The sequence below is a fragment of the Oreochromis aureus genome, linkage group 14, assembly GCF_013358895.1.
Source record: "Oreochromis aureus strain Israel breed Guangdong linkage group 14, ZZ_aureus, whole genome shotgun sequence".
Classification (NCBI taxonomy): Eukaryota; Metazoa; Chordata; class Actinopteri; order Cichliformes; family Cichlidae; genus Oreochromis; species Oreochromis aureus.
The window spans coordinates 8816827-8838250 of NC_052955.1; the positions used below are offsets into that span (position 1 = coordinate 8816827).

General features: G+C 39.9%; 1 protein-coding gene across 2 annotated transcripts in view; it reads left to right on the forward strand.

The window, feature by feature from the left end:
• Positions 1 to 21424, forward strand: part of cadm2b (cell adhesion molecule 2b) — a 144694-nt gene that overhangs the window by 62793 nt on the left and 60477 nt on the right. The window lies entirely within an intron of this gene.

The window sequence follows — 21424 nt, forward strand, 5'->3', positions numbered from 1 at the left end:
TAATTGTTTATATCTGCTTGTTTCATAGTTCAAATAGTACACAGAACAAAGAGGGGGGGAGGAAAAGAAAGAGTGGGAACAGAGTGGCACAAAACTTTAAATCTACCAGCAGCTTACCAGCATACCAATGTTTTCTCAGTAAGTTCGGTCTAAATGCTTGTCCTTGCTCCGGTACCAGAGGTTATTTCTCTTCTAGGTTAAAAGATGTCTGAACCCATCAGGAGAACATATGAATTCATATGATTTAAAAAGACTATTAATTTAACACATACTCCAACAGAGTAGGTGCTAAAAGCAGACCTGTAGTTTGAATGACAGACCTAACTGCTCAGTATAATTAACACGCTGAAAATTTTCTTAATGGAATTTCACTGTCTTAACATAGCAGCTGTGGTTATAGGATTTTCGTAAGATTCACGAGTTACTTAAGTCATTAACATCTCCACCTTCACATGGATGGCTCTATGCACTGCTGACCTTAGAGCCATTAAATACATTCAGCATGCCGTGATTAGATCTCGAGTGAAGGCATTATGTGAAGAATTGATTTGATCCTTTGAATAATCATTCTAGCCCCCCTTAAATTTAGTCAATACAGTGGGCAGTAATGAGTAACATGTTAGACTGCATTAGAGGTCCTTTGACACTTCACTGGGTCCTCGATTGCTTCGGGCACTGACATCTATCCTTACTTGGACTAATGAAGCATTGTGCACCCCTGTGGCAGACTACTTAATCTCTCCACCATGCTTGCATTGTTTGAGAAGAAACCCTGTGCTGGAAGGTTGAAGGTGTGAGCTCAACTTCCCATCAGGACCTCACAGAGTCGACACATGGTGCCATCTGGTGAAGTGTTACAGTCAGTTGAGAGCTCAGTCGGAGCTGAATTTTGTTGTTTTAGAACGATTGTTCTAAAATACCGGCATTGTTATTTTAAAAAAAAGCCTTTGATTGCTGAATTATTTACATGGCTCTGTAAAAACTGTGACTTTGTTGTCTGCTGCCTATTGTTTCACTTGTTACTGGACAACTGAAAGCATAAAAATGATGGAAAAAGATTGTAAATTTTACAGAAATGGTTTGCTTTGGGGTTAGGTTAAATAGAAAAAGTCGTTTTTATTCTTCAAAGGTAGTTTAATTTTCAGTCATAAGAGCTAAAGGATGTCATTGGACACCCTCTTCTTCCCAAGGGCTTCCAGTTTTTTACTGCTCAGAAAAGCATCGGGGATAACATGTCTGTGTGACAGAACCAACCCAAAGATTAATGAAAACTAGCCAAATAAACCACCCAAAAACACAGTACTTAATAGCTGGCACAGTGAGTGCCAGGTGTTATTAAGTATTACATGTTGTGTTTATATGTGTGTGCAAAGTTGGCTTGGTAGGATTTGGGTGCAAATATACTATTTTATTATGAGTAATTATGGGTTTACAAAATAAGCCTGCCCAACTCTTGGAAAAAGTCCAGGGTCACGGCAATTTGTGAAAAAATTTTTTTTTTTAAAAGTGTCAATTTTTTTCGTACTTGTGATTATGAATCCTTACATTTTTTTTTATGTCAGTGAAAACAAATTTGTAAGTGATATATTTTAGTAGGAAATACCATTGTATTTGAACCCAAACAATAAAACAGGAGTTTCCAATGCCTAAACCTAACCATGTTATATGTTTGTAAGAAATAACATTATGTGAAAATTTTTGATGTATATGACTAGAATTTAACACAACTCAAACTGAATAAAAAGAAAATCTATAATCAGCAACAAATATATATATATGTATATGTAAAGACGAAGAGGGTTAGTAGTTGTTTGGTTGCTAGTTACAGCACAGTTACAGGAGAGCAGAAATTTTTGTTAATGGCTAACAGTGCATGTTAGATTGTCAAGAGCTTTTCTCTTTTTTACACCAGAAGCCAGGAGCATGCATTCAGAAAGAAGTTTGACAGCTTCTTTGTTCCTGAAAGCTGAAGCCTTGACACTGCTGAAAGATGACTGGCTTTTCTTCTTTATGATTATAGAGTTAAAGAGTGCTTCAACCAGATGTCATCACACTGTCCTGTTTATGTTGGCATGTTGAAGGGTGAAACATTGTTATAGAAATACATTACCATCCTTCATTAAACTGAGACCAGTCGCAGGCAGTATTATGTAAATGAACCCTGATATGAGAATCAGTATGCCCAGGACAGAGAGACAGCAGTGCCAAGAAGAGCTGGCTGGGAAGCTCTCACTCAGAGCCAAGAGTCCCTGGCTCCAGCAGTGGAGAACATGTGTTGGTCTCAGTGTTGGAGTTACTTTGCATTTTCGCTCCTGACAGTCTTCATCACCCGTTTGGAAATCGCTGAAGTAATTGGGGAATATGTCAGCAGATAAAAAGGTAGCCATTAACTCTTCTTAGGGAAAGCTTTTTTTGTCCTTATTGTTCTACAAATTCAGTGTAATGGACCATTTTTAAGAACAATCGTAGTGTAAATCAATCAAGCAATGACCATAGACATCTGTGTATCTCCCTGTTCTTTTATCACATCAGACTAGCTCGTTACAGTCTGGCATAAATGCAAAGGCACATACATACAGACACAAAAAGGGAGGGTGACACCCAATCATTAGCAGCATATTTTTGTAGAGACTGTTTCTGTTCTGTTGCTCGAGCTTCTGCAATTAATCTGCACTGCTTGTTATTTCACAAAGAAATGAAAACCTCCATGAAAAGTCAGCTGCATGCTCGGCTGAAACAAAGTAAGGGATAAATTAAACAGTTAGAAATAGACGTGTTAGACAGTACAAACAGTCTAATTCAGCATTTTACAGTAACATTAAGTGATCTCTGCATAGTCAGACTAATCCTGTCAGCTCAGGGAGATAGCAATACTTGCGCATTAAATCCAAGTGTCTGCTTACGTCCCCACACAATAAAGATGGCCATCTTCCCAAGTGAGCACCACTAGGCACATTTTTATTATTCCTGCCATAAGGAGGAACCTTCATAAGGAGCATCAGCATCTCTGAGTATGTGGCTGCCCAGGGTAGTAAAGCTCCACAGGGCTGAAGGTAATGGCCATATTGCCTGCAGCTCTGCAGAGGGTTGAGTGTTGCCGGAGGCCACTGTCAGGAGAGGAGGGCTGAGCGCAGTATTTGTCATGGCTCCGGCATAAGAACCACTGAAATCCCTACCCCAAAAGAGTGCTTTCTCAAGTATCGGTGAAGAAAAATTCTACTGATAATAACTGTTGCTTTATCAAAGCTCTGATGTCTTCTCTGCGAAATGATGATTAGATGACAGCAGCTGGAGGCATGCTCCGGTTTGAAAATTAGACCTTATCAATTATTCAAAGTTTCACCTGGTTTCTTTCCTCACTTCCTGTCCCTAAGATTCCGTGATGATCTCTTCAATTCTCTTTGGGATGGTCACGGTGTGTCAGAGGCAGCTTGTATAGATGGCTGTGTAAAACAAGAAAAACATTAACTTTGACTGATGTCCCATGTATCCATAATTAAACTGAACATCATCCCTAGGGCTAGATATATATCAGAAAAGATGAGTCAGACTATGGGCCTGTGGAACAGGATGAAATGTTGCCCTTGGCTGTAAGCACTTCATCATGGAGCCACAGATCACAATGTGGAGACCCCATGGCACCACAGACCACCACTGGGCAGTGGACATTACAGAATGGCCTGTGGATTTGATGTGATATAGAGTTTACCCTTGGGATGTGCTCCACAAACACAAGTGCAATTTTTCTTTTATGGCCAGTCTGTCAGTGATGTATTGTAGATAATTCAAAATGAGTGGAAATGTGTGGCTTTCTTTAATAGCATTTCACAGTGAAGTGTTGGTTTAGTGATGTCTTTTTAAGTGCGCTAGCTCTTTCGGTTTCTTCGGTATTTGTCTTTTGTTTTTTTTCTCATGCCAATGGCGGTGCGAACTTTGTTCAATATATTTCTATCAGTTATATGTTTACACTTTAGAGCCTGTCTTCTCAAACTGAGGACAAGCACATTGAATCTTAGAAAAGAAACTGGAAGGAGAGGAAATGGTTTTTGATGGACAAATCACTGAGAGCTCCAGAGGACTGTCTAAGCTCTCTGTGAGGGATTATACAGAGGTTAGTGTAAGAGGTGCTTCTCACTTCAGCTAAGTACTTATGAGCCCAGGCAAATGATGTAAGATATTGTATATAGGGCTACGGTACAATACCGCTGATACTGATAAAGTTAAAAGAGTTGTTCCTTTCAGTTTTTGCATTGTTGTGCAAATTCTCGGAACCACTTGTTAATGCGGTCTAAATTAAAATGCCATACGTCTGAAAGCCCAAGGGTTCTACCATTTATAGATATCTCATCCCTTGCATAAGTATTTAGCAGAGCTATTTGGCATTGCAAATGGCAGATAAATCTTAGTTCAAAGAGAAAAAGAAAGGGAAGCTGTGAATTTGGTGCATTTGAGTTATGATGCTCAATGGCAACATATTGGGCAGCTCTGGTTGCTCTTTCTGGAAGGCTCCTGGACCCCTCTGGGAGCACAAATATGATCAGATTTATAGGGCAACAGCTGCCACCCCGCTTTCTTGAAGCCACTTGGCTGCAGGGAGATTTGTTAGTATTCACTCTCATCACTGATAATCTGATACCCATTTCTGACAGAACAGTATAATGATGATAATTCTTAAGAGTGTCAGCTTATCCCTGACTGCTCCAGTAGACCAGTTAATTTAGGATTGTGGCTTTCTACCCTCATACAATGGAAGGGTGTATAGTGAGTGTGTGTATGTGTGTGTGTGAGAGAGAGAGAAAGACCGTATGGATGTTTGTGACGAAGCCAGAGGATTTCACCGTTGGGAGGTGCTGAGGTGGGGATCACATACCGGCACATACAGGCTTTCTGATGCACATTGATCTCTCTGCACGGTACATTGACTCGACGAGCTTGTGTTTTTTTCAAACTCTCACAATGTATAAATCTGATTTCTGCAAACCTAGTTGGTATTTTGTTTCAGCTAATCCATACACTGATTTGTTTGTGATAGGTGATCAGTCATTTTGCATCAGGCTTTGGAACAACTTCTGAGGTGATCAGCCATGTCAAATCTTCAATTTTTCCCTGCTGCTATTTTATTTAATACTGTTTCCCTCAGTTTTTGTCATTTATGGCTGTTGCATTGTGAAAATACAAGTATAAATAAGCAACAGTACATCCGTAAATCATGTGTTATTTCAGCACAAATGTATGTCAGAAGCTCAGAGAACTTATTTGTAAAGAAGTGCTTTCACTGTGGTTTTCATCTGTTGCTTAAATCTCTCGGGCACTATTTGACCTAGAGTGCTTGTGACTAATCATCAAAAGGTGTAAATGCCTGTTTGATTAGCAGGCAAATAGCTGTTTTTCCTTATCATGGATTGTTTAATCTGAATCGCTTTAGAAGTGCATTCTTACTAGCCCTGTGAGTTATAACATCCAAGGTTGAAAAACACTCATTTATGTCAGACCTACATTACACTGAAGTAGCCATGTTAGTAAATATAGAATTCTCTGAGTAGAATATTAGCTACTACCACCAAGATCTGCACTGGCGCCGTCTCCACCCGGGCTTGTCACAATGTAGCCCTTGAGGCGCCGCTCCAACGCTATCCGTTTTCAGGGCTAGTTGATTTGGTTGGCTGTAGCTCAGGTGATAGAGCAGGTCACCTGCTAATCGAACTTGGTTGGTGGTTTGATCCTTGATCAGTCTGCATGCCAAATATCCTTGGGCAAGATTCTAACCCCAAGATACTTTCTGATGCGACCATCCGAATATGAATGTGTCTGAATGTTAGATAGAAGCACTTACTTAGAAAGAGCATAGAAAAAAAGTGTTTGTGTGAATGGGTGAATAAGGCAAGTTGTGTAAAGTGCTTTGAGTGCTCAGTTAGAGTAGAAAAGTGCTATATAAGAACCAGTCCATTTACCATTTACCATTTGCCAACCAATTGCAGATTTGCCTTTGGAAACAGTTACCCCATAAAACAATGTCAAGTACTTGGAGAAGGAGGTCTGAGAGTTGTGCCCAACTGGCACCACCAAGTTGTCTGAGCAGTTTGTTTGGCTGATGAGATGGAGGACTTGTTGTAGTAAGTCACTGCTTAGTTCGGGGAAGTCAAGGCTCAATAGTTCCAGTGAAAGAGAACTTCATGCTGAGCTGATGATACAGTACACTGGAACTCCAGCAATTTTTGTGCCTCTGTCTCCTGCCTGCTCCTTCTTGCCAAAATTGGATACTATCCTTCTGTCATGAGTCGTTGGTTCTTTTCAGAGATGTGAAACCTGTTCAGTCTGGCTCCTTCTCATGTGCTGATGAAACTGAATTGACAGAGTGCCTGCAGAAACAAAATAATTTATCAGTAATGAAAGAGCGTCAGTTTGCCGGGTGGTACTGTAGTTTTGCTTCAAGTTCTGTCTTTAAACTTGTAAACAGACAAGAAGACCAAACAAATGTTATTAAACAATAGCAGTTGGTTGATTTCTGAAAAGTAGGTCTTAGGGGCAGCAAACCATGCTTTCATCTTGCATTGATGCACACGAGCACACAGACATGTAGTGATAAACTGATCTTACAGTTCAGTAGCCTTCTATCAAGAAGAAAGAAGGATTGATAGGTGCACCTCAGAAAATGAGGAGTAAAAGTGTAATAGTTCACAAAAAAGCACTGAGTAAGTCTTGACAGCAAGCAGCCTGAAGTCAGCAACAGGTGAGTGGGAAAACAGGGCTGAGCAAGAGCAAAAGATTGGGCAGAAAAGATGAAGCAAAAAAAAAAAAAGTCAGGTAAAGAAAAGCTGCCAAGATAATCTGACAAAGACTAGCTGTCCCTTTACAGTGATTTTGGAATTTGAAAGCCATAACTTTATACTAGTGAAGTACAGTGGTAAAGGCCACGGTCTTCACTGTATGACAATGTTCCTGTATTGAACTGTATAACAATAATGGGCAGTGTAAAGTTTTGACAAGCACAGAAATTTCATATGAAGTAGTCACCTCTACAGACCAAGAGGAAATAATTTCATAAAACGTTACAGATTGTGCTGGCTTCTGTGACTTTTTATGAGCACCAGTTTAAGAATATAACTGAAATAAGGACATAGGAGGCATGTTAGTCTGATTTGATCATGTTAAAAAACCCAGCTGTAAACACTGGTAGAAAAAAAATGTTATTTGCTTTTTGAATTGCTCCTTTGGAGTACCCTGGGAGGTTGCAAGTCTATACCGAGATGGTACATAAAATGCTCTGAGATGTGATTTCCTATGCTATTTGGTGGCATTTCTAGTAGTTTCTATCATTTTGAACTTTTATTACACAAACAAAAACTTTTGTTCACTGCAGAACCTCCTAGAATTATTTAATAATCCTGACACCATTAGGTCCTTTAACTGGCTATATGGCTATAAAATAAAATAAACTGCATAAACTCCAAAATAACTGTGGCCAGTGGCACTAGAGTGATTGAGGTGTAGGCCGGATTAAGTCTGCCACATCTTCCAACTTTTGGGGTATGCCAGAGAAGAACAAAGAAGACAAGTTAGATGTACATGCTGTCCTATTCCTAACCCCATGTTGTACTGTATAAGCATCGCTCTTTGCACCAATAAAGGAAACAGGAAATAAGACTAATAAATAGATGCAAACATAAATATCAAAAAATCAAAATATGAACAATGCAGATGGATGGCGTGAGCTTACTCTCATAGAAATGATTTTATTTCTATGTTAGGATTTCAGTTCACCACACATTCAGACAGGCTGACTATGTGAAATCATAGTGTGACACAGATGGAGCTCAAGATTTTTTCACACAGTGTGATTTGCAGTAAACATACACAATCAGTTTGGAAGCCCCTTAAGGGAAATCGGGATGGTGTGAGGGGAATCCTTGGAGTGGGAATGATAAAGGAGTGGTAACTGCAGAGCAGGTGACAGAGGAAAACAGCAGGCTGGAATAAATGAACAAAAACAGAGAACCACAACACCTACAGCACTCATTAGGCAGACTTTTTTTTATTGTAGATCTTAGCCCAGATGCTTATGCTACAGTAATTATGTCTGGCCAAGCTGCTGGTGTCAGAGATAATGGTACTGTAGTTGTATAGGTAGGAAAGGTGTGATGAGTGCACTTGCTTTCCTTCTAAAAGACAAATAATGAAGTACATGGTCCAAGTTTCCCATGGGAAGTGTAATTTTGTTTCCACACCTGACAGTGTGTGATCTGCGTTTTCTGCAGGAGCAGAGAACATGATTTATGTGCTCTGCTATTTTCGGTCTGACCTAATTGGACATTATCTGCATCACATCAATGACAGGTGTAAATGTACCCAAGGAATCGGTTACAAGGAGAAGGTAAAAAATTTTCCCCAAAGGCTGGAAAAAAAGAAGAAAAAAAAGAAAATGTCTTCAGGCCTTTCAGTAAAGCTTGAAATATTTCTATGTTTGCTAGCCTTGGTTATCGTTATATTTCCAGACTCTGTCAGCTAAACCACACAGACTCATGAACCAACTGTAAGATGACAGAGACGTATTGTTACAACTGAGTCTCATCCCCGCACCTTCTCGTAAGTTTGTTACTGGATTGTAGCACCTTGGCTGGGGCCGCTTGTGCGCAGATAAACTAATGTTCTGTCACCTGTGTCAACAAATCTTTATAAATGTGTGGTACACTTTTGATGATTCTGCTGCCATTCTAACCTTCACTTTTACAGCAGTTCATGTGTAAAATTTTGTTTGGGCTGCAATCTATGCTTCAATCTCAGCTCCCCTGTAAAACCAAAGCAATCTCTCTGTGCGGCTGAGTTAAATGATGTTCATTTCCTGACAGATGTGTCAGTAATGTGGCCCAGATACTGGAGAGATGGGTATTATGGGCAGTTGTATAAACTGAGGCCTTTAAAGACATGCATAATTTCATTAGGGATATCATCTGTGACCAACCCATCTTGAATCCATGATTCAGTTCCTGATATGATATTGAATTGTGTGAGACTTGCAGCACGTACCCCCACTGCTACCATTCAAAATTCTTTTAAAAAGGCAATTGTGAGAACAGAATTTGCAATTTTGGTAATTATTTTCTCATGGAAATGTGTTTATTTGGGTGGATTGTACAGTGATAGTGTGAATCGGGCATTGGCTGAAGTACCTACTTACATCCATTAATTTTACAGATCATCTCTTGTGGTCACAGTCTCAGAAGTGTGTTTCACCCTCATTAGCTGCTGAGAGTAGAATAAAATTTTACAGTTTTTTTCCCCCCAAAGCATGTGTATGTTCACCATATGGCAAGACACTTGCTACTGAGTAAATTCAGTGCTAATTGTGAGTTGCTAATTTCAACTAAAAAGAAAGTTGCTCTTTCTTTTTTCCCCCAAAATGATATATCTTAGGATTGGATGAACAAGTGTTTAACAGTTATCTTTAGAGTTTAGTATTAGCTAAGTTAATCTATGCTTCTTTTATATTAATCAAACAAATGGCTATGTAATGTAAATGAGCAGCACATTTTTCTGGTTTTACCATGTTTTCAGAGAGATTCAGTCTGATCAGCAGCAATGTTCCCAGCATTTAGTTAAATCTCTTACACAGAGTGTCTAAGGCTGGTGTCAGATTGATGTTCCCATTGCAGAAAAAAGGAAATGATTTCTTTTTAAAAGAAATCATATATGCAAACAGTATTCCCGGCACATTGTTTTGTCCTCAATGTAGACTTGTAGTCAAGACCGCCTAATCCGAGACCAAGACAAGACCAAGACCAGAGGGTATCGAGACCAAGACAAGACCAAGACCAAGACCAAGTTGAGACGAGACCAAGACCGAGACCGAGTCGAGACGAGACCAAGACCAAAACCAAGACCGAGACAAAAAAAGTCTTTAAACTGCAGCCAGATGCTGCTTCGTTTACAGGTGTCAGGCATATTTATGTGTTTTGCTTTTCTGCACAGCCCTCCTCACCGCTGTCTACTGTCTCACTCACTTGCTGAGAGGACAGAGCTCCACTTGACTGTCGCGTCTCTCACCCTCTCTGTTTTTCACATAATGATATTATCCTATATCCTCGCATGTGATTGGCAACAATATGGAGGGATTGGAGCATAACTGAGCCACTGTGTGAGAGCTGAGCAGCTTAAAGGAAATTAAGTGAGGGTAGAAATGACTGAAAGATTATTAGGCTCTGTTTTGAGTTTTGTTCAAAAAGAATGACTTCATAGGAAAAAAAAAAAAAAATCACATATGCAGGACACCTTAAACTAGTTTTTAATTAAGCAGCAAGGCAGAACAAAGTCGGGCCTGTATCAAGACACAGGGACTAAACCCCAATTCAACCAGACCCAGAACTGATCTGGAATTAAAACAGGACTACAACAGTTCAAAATCAGGACTACTTAGGACTTAACCAAGACGGAACCAGAATCAGAACTAGATGATAGTAGCACTGAAAATCATCATAGACCTGCACTACACTTATTTTTTAATTCTACCAAAACGCTATTTAGATTCTGAAAAGTTTATATAATTATTTAGCCTTGTTGTGCAAACAAGCCTGCATAACTTAATAAATATAGAATTTGAAAAGTAACAAATGGTATCTAAAAAGAAACAGGTACTAGATACATGTTCTGATGAGTTTTGGCAAACAACCATTTGACTAACATGTGTGTCTCACCTGCTCTTGTTCGATCTCTGTTCTGTCCTCATTCTCCATCTCCCTCTCTGCTCCTCTCTCTCCCTCTCTGTTCTCTCTCTCCCTCTTTGTGCTGACAATCAAGCCAAACACCAACATCATCAAATATACAGTTGAAACCAGATATTTACATACTCTTCAGATAAAAACACAAACACTTTTTAATTGTAACATCAAATCAGACTAAATGTTTATTTTTTTAGATTGATAAATATAAAAACATATTTGTTAACTTTAAGAGTAAAGAGAAAAACTATATGTATTTCTTAATTGCAAATGGCACCAAATTGTATTCAAAATTGAGCCACACTTATGTAGCTCCACAATTCTGTTCCTGGTGTTTTGGTTGACATCTCTTGATTTTCACATGTCACAGAAACAGGCTCTGTGTTTTGCCTTATATGCTTCCACAGCTGTGCCACCAATTTACTCACATGGACTCTACTAACCTATCAGAAGCTTCTTAAGCTCAGAATGGAATCGTCTGGAGTTTTTCTTATTAATTAACAATAAACTTAGTGTATATGTTCTCCTAAATTTGATGAAAGGGATAAAATAGACAGCTCTGTCTCTCTTTATTCTGTCATTAAACTAATTCAAAAGATTAGTTTATTTATCTAAAACAAAAGTTTACTCTAAATTAATGTTTAACAGTAAAAAATAGTTTTTATGTTTTCTACCTAAAGTGTATGTAAATATCTTGTTTCATCTGTGAATATACTGCTGTGTATTGAAATTCCTCTTGTTTTGCATAGATATACTGAACAACATACAAAGCATAATATATAAAATAACATCTACCTGAGTTTTTCTTTGAAAGAAGCTTCTTATGTCCATTGTTGTGTTCATCAGTACACAATTGAAACCGATTTAGAGAGTTTGTTTAGCCGTGGAGGGTAACAACTGAAAATATGAAATGTAAGCTAAGACTCTCTAAAAATCAGCATTGTTGTTCGGCTTTTTATTTATCCATTTGTTGATTCACTCAAGAGCAAGTAACGCAACCAACTGATCAGTTTGATATCAATCTTTTGTGATACACCGTCATATTTACATTATTAGTTCAGTACGAATGATTTGCTTTGGTACCTGGTCAAACTTAAGCTGTCCTCTGTCTGCAGCAAACCGCAGGCAGCAGCTTCTCCTCCTCGCTCACATGCGTGCTGTGCTCAGTCGCCTAGTGCCTGAGCTCGGATCATACCAAAATTAGGGGAATTTACGACGGTGCCCCATGCTTCTGAAAAAAAATGACCCGGGCTTAAGCCCAGTAAGCCACCCCCGCTCCGCTAATGGTTGACTCCAAATCTCCCGAACACTATGTCGATTTGAGAGCGGAAGACCGAAACAGCGAGACCAAGACCGAGACAAGACAAAAGTCCGTCGAGACCAAGACAAGACCAAGACAAAAGTCCATCGAGACCAAGACCGAGACCAAGACAAAAGTCCGTCGAGACCAAGACGAGACCAAGACCGGTCTCGAGACATCCAACTCTACCTCAATGTGTTTAAATATAAAACATTACAGTAGGTTTAGCTGACTCAGACAAATCAACACTCAAGCAAGGTTTTAGGGAAGAACGAATGGGGCTGCAGGTAATACGTGCTGTGTGTCGCTATGTAACGAAAATGGTATTTAAAATTCTCATAATATAAATTTTGATGCCTCACAATACTATTGGAAAAGAGGGAGGCATACTATTTGAGATATTTTAGAAAATTGCTACAATAGGGTTAATTTCTCTCCTATTAAAATGTATTGAAATTTCAATTTGTATAACAAATAATACTGCTTCCCTCTCTGGGAAAGCACACAGATTGATTTAGGCATAGCTGCTGCATGTCAGTTCTTTTGGTTTTAGTATTTCAGAGTGGCCTTTTAGAAGAATCACCACCATTGAATTTTTTGTAATGTAATTGGTTTTGTTAATCTGAAACTCCATGTAAAAGCAAATGAAGTGATGCACTGAGTTAACATTCTATCATTCACTCGACATGGAAACAACAGAAATCTGTATTAATCATCATCAATAATGAAATCTGTGAATTCCTTTGATGTAGCATTTGGTAGCTGCTTTTGTCTCCCCTGTACCTCCAGCTGCAGTGTGTATGGTGCTAGCACATGTTCAGGATGCTGAAATGTGACAGTGATTGCTCTGCTGAATCCATGCAGACTGAATCCATTAGGAACATAACAGACTCAGAAAAATGAGCCCATAAGTACTAATTATGTGATACAGATGACATGAATCTCAACCAAGTGGAATTTTTTTGAAGGAATAGTGATCAGTATTGAAACAAAACCATAAGAAATGCAAGACTTTCTCATGTCTAATATATGGAGCCATTTTTATGTGACAAAGTTAACATTGTTTTGACCATTTTCTAGGGTCCGCTGGTAATGGCACCCTCTTTAAGTAAGAATATTAAACATTTACAGATTATGCATCTACAGATTAGAATTTAATTATATTATATTTGTTTGAATTTAACATAGGTCAGTATGTCATGAATTTGAAGAAAATTTTCCAAGTTCTCAAAATTAGCGGAATTTAAGTGGCATAAACTAGATACATTAAAAGGATTTATGCAACAAAAATTGGATACATTTGCTTACAATGTTGCTTCAGAGGGTGAAAAGAGAAGTAATAATTTCCCTATCTTACCATCTATTCCTGTTCAAGAATGGGTGTGCAGCAATGCCTGGCCACTTTCTCTGCCTCCTGCTCAGTGCCTTCCCAGGTCAGAAAGGACGTGACATTTTTCTAACATAGCCTTAATTTGCCCCATGGGCTTGTCTAGAATACCTCCCTTAGTAAGGATGTAGATAGCATCTTAGTCAGATGCCCGAACCACCATAGCTGGTTTCATTCAATCAAGGCTCCCTCTTGTGTCCGCGGTCTTGACCTTGTCTCTGAACAGTTCATGGACTTATGGTTCATGGTTAAGGTGCCTTATTGTTTTTTGTCACTACCCAGAATTATTGATAAAGATAAATCACAGCTCAACTTCTTGAGCTTTGCTTTGCAGACTTACCGTGACCACTATCCACATCGCTGAAGACACAGTTCCAAACCTCCTGTCGCTGCCATGGACAAAACCCGAAGACACTTGAACTCTCTCTCCACATGCAATCCTCTGTTTTCTGGCAAAGCACTGTGGCATCAGACTTTGAGATGCTGATTTTCATCCCAAGAGTTTGACGCTCTGCACCTGTGCATGCTGAAGGTCAGAGTCAGCACCACTGTTCACTGCTGTCTTCAAAAAGCAGGGATGTGAATCCCTTTTTGGGGTTGATTTGTTTGAGTGATTATTTATTTGTTTGTTTGTTAGTTTGTGAGGTTACTAGCCTGGGCACTCTCCAGCTGTCAATAAATCAGCAACAGAATGGGAACCAAAGCACAGGCCTACTGGAATCCAGAAATACAAAGAAAATATAGTTGAATTATTACAGAATGAGTCACCTCTATAAAGAGCAGATGGTACATAGCAACAACACCCCATTGTCCCACTCCCCTCATTACAAAAATGCTGTGAGAGGCACAATTTCCATGTTTGCAAAACTCAAGCAAAAAGGATAACCATGTCCCATGATCTCTACAGCACCTTTGTAAGGGAAAAGAGATGGCCAACTGTTTCATGTTTACAACAGAATCTGCATTGCTCATCCTGAAACTGAGGCTCGACAGTTGGACGGACTCTTCTTCCCAAGACAGAAGTGGGTGATGCAACCACCCATATGTTGGCATCATTGCTTCAAGGGTCAAGGCCTGAATACAATGTGCCCAAGTGTTCTCCTCTCTTTGCCCGAGTCTGTTTCAAAAGGGTGCAAATTTAAGACGCCATAAACTTACATGAATGTGTTTCGGAAACATGTGTCACTGATAAATTTACAGTTAGTACACTCATCAGCCACTTCAGTAGTTAAAGCTTGTTAATACTTGAACCCCCTTTTGCCTTCAGCACTGCTTTGATTCTTTATGGCATCGATTCAACAAGGCGCTCTAAACATTTCTTTGAGATTTTGGTGCATTTTGACATGATCACACAGTTGCTACAGATTTGTCACCTGTACATATATATGTGGTTAATCGTTCCACCACATACCAAAGATGTTTTATTAGATTCAGATCTGGTGACTGAGGCCACAAGAGTACAGCGAGCTCACTGTCATGTTTAAGAAACCAGTTTGAGATGAATTGAGTTTCGTGGCATGTGTGTTATGTATCTAGAAGCAGCCATCTGAGGACGGGTATACTGCAGTTATAAAGAGATGGACATGGTCAACAACATACTAAAAGTAGGCTGTGGCATTCTAACAATGCACAGTTGCTAGTAAGGGGCCCAAAATGTGCCAAGAAAATAGCCCACACATCATCACATCCCCACCACCAGCCTGAACCATTGATAAGAGACAGGATGGGGCCAAGCTTTCATGTTGTTTATGACAAATTCTGAACCCTCCATCCAAATGTCGCAGCACAAATCAGGGCCCATCAGACCAGACAGCATTTTTCCAATCTTGTATTGTCCAATTTTGGTGAGCCATGCCACTTTCAGAGTCACTTAAATCACCTTTTTTTCCCCATCCTGATCTTTGGTTTGAACTTTAGCAGGTCGTCTTGACCATGTGTAAATGCACTTAGTTGCCACCGTATGGATGGGTGATCAAGGTACCTATGAGGTGGCCAGTGAGCATATATAATGGATATATATATTATAATATATATGTAAAAAGCCACCATTTGCCATTTATAACTTAGATATTTATCAGCATTTAGATTTTAAATTTCTAGCTTCAATGTTTCAGCTTCAGTAACCCAAATGTCCTACATAGATATCAAAGGTCTCAAAAGATATCAAAGCTACCCTGAACACCAGTAGAACCTTACTATTCTAAACTTGGAAGGTTAATCTCTCCCAACAGCCGACTGCAGGTAATCAGTCTCTGGGGAGGAAGGGTATTCTCTCTGTCCATCTCGTGAAAAGTGTGATGGAGGGCTCAGTCAGGGACATCACTTGGCGAACACCCCACATCAGCTCTGCACTCTCTCCAGGGGCTGAAATGATACTTCACTAGTGGTGTGTGAACAGCCCCTTCCAACACCAGGCATCCATCACTATAGACAGCCATTCAGAGACATTAGACCAAGGTGATTTTATTTTAATTGCAGAGATGTTCGTAAGATGCTTTACTAACAGAAGAGTAAATGCCACTGCATTTCTTTTTTTCTTTGTGTTATATAGTGAAGAAACATATGACTATTAGCCTACACCCAAAAGCTTTTTGTATTCAAGGACATTCGCTGTGTGACTTGACTGTGATGACTGCTGAACTGGCAATGCTGATAAAACTGAAGATCTCGTTTTTCTGTCAACATGGGGACATGAGCAAATCTGATGATTGTTAGTCTATAAAAGGAACTATCAGCAAGACTGTCATATGTATCAGTTATGACAGTGCAAAATTACACACAGCACAAGAGGCAGAGAAGAGAGTGAAAGAGACACTTCTCTGGACTGGGATGCTGAGATCAGAACAAACTGAAGTTTTTGTATTGAGAACATACTGTGAAAGACTTTCCTGGCAACAGCAGTCAATAGTCATGTGTTTCCTATTTCCTCTGGAGTAAAGAGTAAAGCTATGAATACATAATTGAACAAAGGGAAAATAGTCCAGTCCAAAAAGCAACCCCTGCAAGACCCATTAGTATGAGCTGCTTGTACTGAACAAAAAAAAAAAGCCCCGAACAAACTAATTCCACTTTTTCTTCATTGCTTCTGTTTGAGGAATAAGAACTGGCGCCAACATGAAATGAGAGTTGCACAACGTTGCCTTTTTTACACAATGGATACAATTTTTAGCACAAAAAGGAACAGCTTCCATGTGATTGCAGTAATGAACATACAGAGTTTTATCTTGAACTAGTGTCTTCACCCTTAGACCCCGGCAACTGGTGGATTAGAGAGCTATAATTATCGAACATGGTGTGAGAAAATGGTATTTATTGGCATTATCTCAGTTCATGATGTCAGCCTGACTCGATTAACTCCTCCAGTGAAGAGTGAATGAGGTTATGGGCCTTATCAGGTAGGATTGTGCCTGTGAGCTGTTTGCTGTTTGCCTGTTTGCCTTTGTCAGTCATGAAGACCTTCTTATTGATGGCTGGGGTCTGAGAGGCTAAACCGATATTACAGTTTTTAATAGCAGTCCCGCAGATACTGTGCTCCCCTTACAGCACTGTGAAACCTTTGTTCTTCCTGCCTCCAAGCAAACATGCCTTTAATCAACTTCTAGACCTTGAGCTGAAGAGTAGTTTTAAAGATATGTTAATGAATGCAATGAAGGAGCAGTCAGTATCCACAGGCAAGGGCTGACGGTTCAACACATTGTGGAAGCTGTTTGCAAAGCAGTCATTCCAACAACTCAGTTGTCCTTTTGCGCTCTCAACTTCGATTCAGCACAGGCATCGTCTTTGGTGGACAGACCATTGTGCTGCAGTGACAGATGAGGTGCTTGTCCTCAGTTGAAGATATCTGAGACAAATTAGGCAAAACGAACAAATTACATGTGATGATTGAGAAATGCTGGCTCTGGTTTGAGTCCAGTCTCCAAAAAGTGTAACACAAAGATTGCTGGCATATGAGATTGTATAAATCTCTTCCTATCACATGGATGCATATTTTGAAAAATCAATGCGATCTAACGCTGTTTACCGTAATGTCACAACATTACATTCAGCAAAGTAACATCGAGGAGTACACGACTATACAGGCAGCATGAATATTTTAAATAAAAAGTAGGCCTGGCTGGTGGCTAATTAACACAAATATTGTGTCACAGAAATGTAAAATGTGAAACCACTGAGGCTTCCTGACAATATGTTAATACGTACTAGAACTGCACCCATCATGAAACTGATCCTTGGATGTCCCCAAAACCACTTTTGTGACACCACAGCAGGTGCTACCATGTCCACATCATGACATGCAAGCATACAGGTGAAGGTCAAAGTAATACCAGCCACACTTTTGGTAGTTTTGCAATGAAGGCGTTGAAGACATGGGCAGCGCTTTCTGAATTTCCTTTTCGAAGAAACTAAACACAGTGGACTCAGCTGTTTGATGCCATGCTTATCTTCATACATATGGATCTCTCATCTGCTCCTGTGAGCATTTTCTTTGCCCATCTGAATCACTGTCATCTGCTCTTTTCTGTGATTGGAACAGTTTTGCTCTTGCTCAGAGATTAGAGAATGTTTATGTTAGTGTGTGACTGTGTGGGCTGAATAGATATTTGTCGACAAAATAAATAGGAAATGCCCTCACAGTTAGCCAAAGCAAATGTACATGCATTATTATAGTGATAGGTTATTCAAAAATGTATCCTGCTGCCAAGATGCTTTACAGCTTATTTCAGTCGCTCTAATTTGTGGATGCTGCAGTCTCAGACTCGGCGAATGTGTGCTGTTTCTCTTTCTTTTAGCGGTGACATGTTGCAGAAAGAACGGATGCCCTCAGAGCACAACTTTGAAGATAGCTTGTGATGGCCTGCCCAGGTGCGAGAATAACATTAGACCTGCTGGACAGGTGGCAATGGGAGAGAGAAGGGCTTAGAGGCGCAATAATGAGGGGTATGCCAGCTAGACCCCCATCTGTTGCCATGCACAGAACTCTGATCCATTAAATTGCGGCACATTCAAGTTTTGTCACAGATGAGGAAATGTCTGCTCCTCCAATGTGTGTTTGCAAAGTTTTTATTACCTTGAAACGCTTTTAAGTTATCAGTTAAAGCACATATTTTAATGGGATATTTGCACCGGCAATTTCTTTTCACTAAGAGTACTTTTAAAGACAGAGCTTCTGCGTGCATTTTTCTCTTTATTTTCAAAAGAACATCATATTATTCAGCCCATGCTGTCCTTCTCTTTACTTATCTCCAGGGAAGCTATTTTTAAAGTGCCCAATCAGCCTGTGCATTCACTAATTAGAATGCAGCAGTACTTTGAGGAAGATTCCTCATAGGCACTGAAATGCAGTTGAGCTGAAGCTAAAGGGTCCTTAAAAACAGCAATAAAAACACACAGTTTCACAGGGAAAATATTGCCATGTTTACCCGACATATGTAGCGTAGAAACACTATAGCTTTATTTATAATGTTAGAAATCTAATGAGTTTTCAGCAATATATATATCTATTAGTGCTGTCAGCGTTAATCTTGTCAAAACGACGTTAACGCCATAACCGCATCAACGCGGCAAATGTCCGTTAGCAAGTTAGCACGGATCGCCCGGTGTGTGGGGCTGCACAGCGCTAATGCGTTAACAAGCTAACCGCGCTAACGCATTAATGCCGTACATTTACCGTATTTATTTTTCAGGTTGCCAACTCCCTGAAAAATAAATAAGGGACACCTCGTGGCCAGGGCCGGGCAACCCAGTTGTCTTCACCCTTCCCAGTGTGGTGAATTTTGTAGCTCTTTTTTTGTGTGTGTGAAATTATTTTTTTAACCATTTGACTTGAATTTGATTTAAGTAGATGAATATTCTTTGTGATATGACCATATGGGAAACAAATGATCATTTAGCCATTTATTTTTAGCTCAAAATGACAACACAATAAAACAGGTCTCTTTCTTAAACAGAAGCCTGTCATGCTTAACTTTTGAGAATATAAGTAAATCTTTCTTTAAAAGAACTCTGTCCTGCTTAACTTAAAATTATATAAATTAATAGAAAACAATAGAACGAAAAACATTCTTGTAACAGTGCACATATAGTGCTTTTAGTACAATTGGCTTCAGTTGAGGTATTATTTCAGCTTTTCTAATGCTAACCAGCTGCTCCCGTTTGTAAACCCGCTTGTTCCCTTGATTAAGCATCATAACTCATCATCATTATTCATCTATGTATTACTTTTATGTATTAATCATCTATTTGTTGTAATCATCTATCCTTGCAGTTGTTTATTACACAAAATAAATTATATTATCACACTTCTGGCCACATAGCGCTGATATTCACTGCACATGCCCATATTAACCTTAACCAGAGGGTTTAAAAAAAACAAACCAGTGTTTACATACCATATCTGCTTTTGCCGTGGCCTGGTGGACAAAAAATTGGTTAAGGGTTCCCCGAGCTTTCACGCCCCTCATGGTCTTCATGTGCCCACCTTTAGAAGCATGCCTATGGGAAAAGTGCGCCGGCACACAGTGCAGTGCGATTTATAGGTGTTATCGTGCACTTTTCCAGCCAGGTGTTTTCCTTTTCCCATTCCTCCCTGTACTTTTGCAGCCTTTTTTTTCTTTCTCTGAGGGGAACAAACATTGCTGGTCTAATGCTGGGCTTACACTGTGCGATTTTTGGCCCATTTTGAGCCGTGCGACCGATTTGGTGATCGGCCCGATTTTGGCCTTCATCGTGCAGTATACGTGGGGTAATGAGAAGCGATTAACACCTCACGACCAGCTCCCGATCATCAATCGCTCGTGAGGGTGTCACCGCAGCTGCTCACACTGCTCACGCCCAAACACAAGTGTCGGTGAAAAAGACGGAGCAGCACGGCTGTGCAGCGTGTGATCTGGACACAGGTGATGGAGGCACAACTTGTAGAACTTTGGAAAGCTCATCCGAGCCTTTTCGATGTGGCCTCACAAAATTATCAGGACCACAACAACCGTGAAAATAGTTGGATTTACATTGCTGCTCAATCACAGCTGCCTGATCAATGTTTTTCATTAGCAATTTAGCAAAGTTGATGGTGGTGGTGTGCGTGTCTGTGTGACTGAAAGACACAGAGGGAGAGCGAGCGACAGATTTTCTGTTATAACCTTCATTTTATGGAGGCACAGTGTGAGCACTCAGGTCGCATCAGAGCATCGGGCCGTATAGTGTGAGACCCTGGATCGTGACCTACCAACTTATAACCCCTGCGAGTCAATCGTGCAGTTTGAAAATCGCACAGTGTATGCCCAGCTTTAGGTGTACTGTCGTCCGAGACTTGCACCGCAGTGTCGGCGTTTGTTTCCCTGTTGGCCATGCTTCTTGTTGTGGTCATCTGTTGTCTTCCGGTATTTTCTCCGTAAGCGACCTTTCCTTGACCAATGAGATAAGCGGTAATCTGAATTGTCATACTCGAATTGTCATAAGTGTGCTGTCAGCTCATTGGTCACAAAGCAGGAGAGGGGCTGGGAATTATGTTTTCAAACAAAGCGTTAATTCCATTAACATTTATAGACTACTTTTGATTCTCACTGTATTACGGGACAAAGTGCGTCCCTCATTAGCTCAATACGGGACATGTACTTTTGTTTCTAAATACGGGACGATTCCGTTTTTTAAGGGACGGTTGGCAACCCTACGTGCAGCCCCACACACGTGGGGTTCTATGCTAACTTGCTAACGGAGATTTGGCACGTTAATGCGGTTATGGCGTTAGCGTCATTTTAACGAGATTGACACTGACAGCACTAATATCTATATTTGATTTGATTTGATTTGATTTGTTTAAGTTGTGTTTAATACAATTAATCGCAAAAGAAAGTCTCAGTCAGTGTTGACTCTTATAAAAAGATCTTTGAATTGAAATAAACAGTGTATTTGGAAAGGCATTACCTTTTGAAGAAAAGCATTCCTTACTTGAAATGCTACCACTGAAGGAGTAGTAATTAGATGTAACAGGTAATTTTGATGGTAAACTTGACACACTGATTGGGGGAA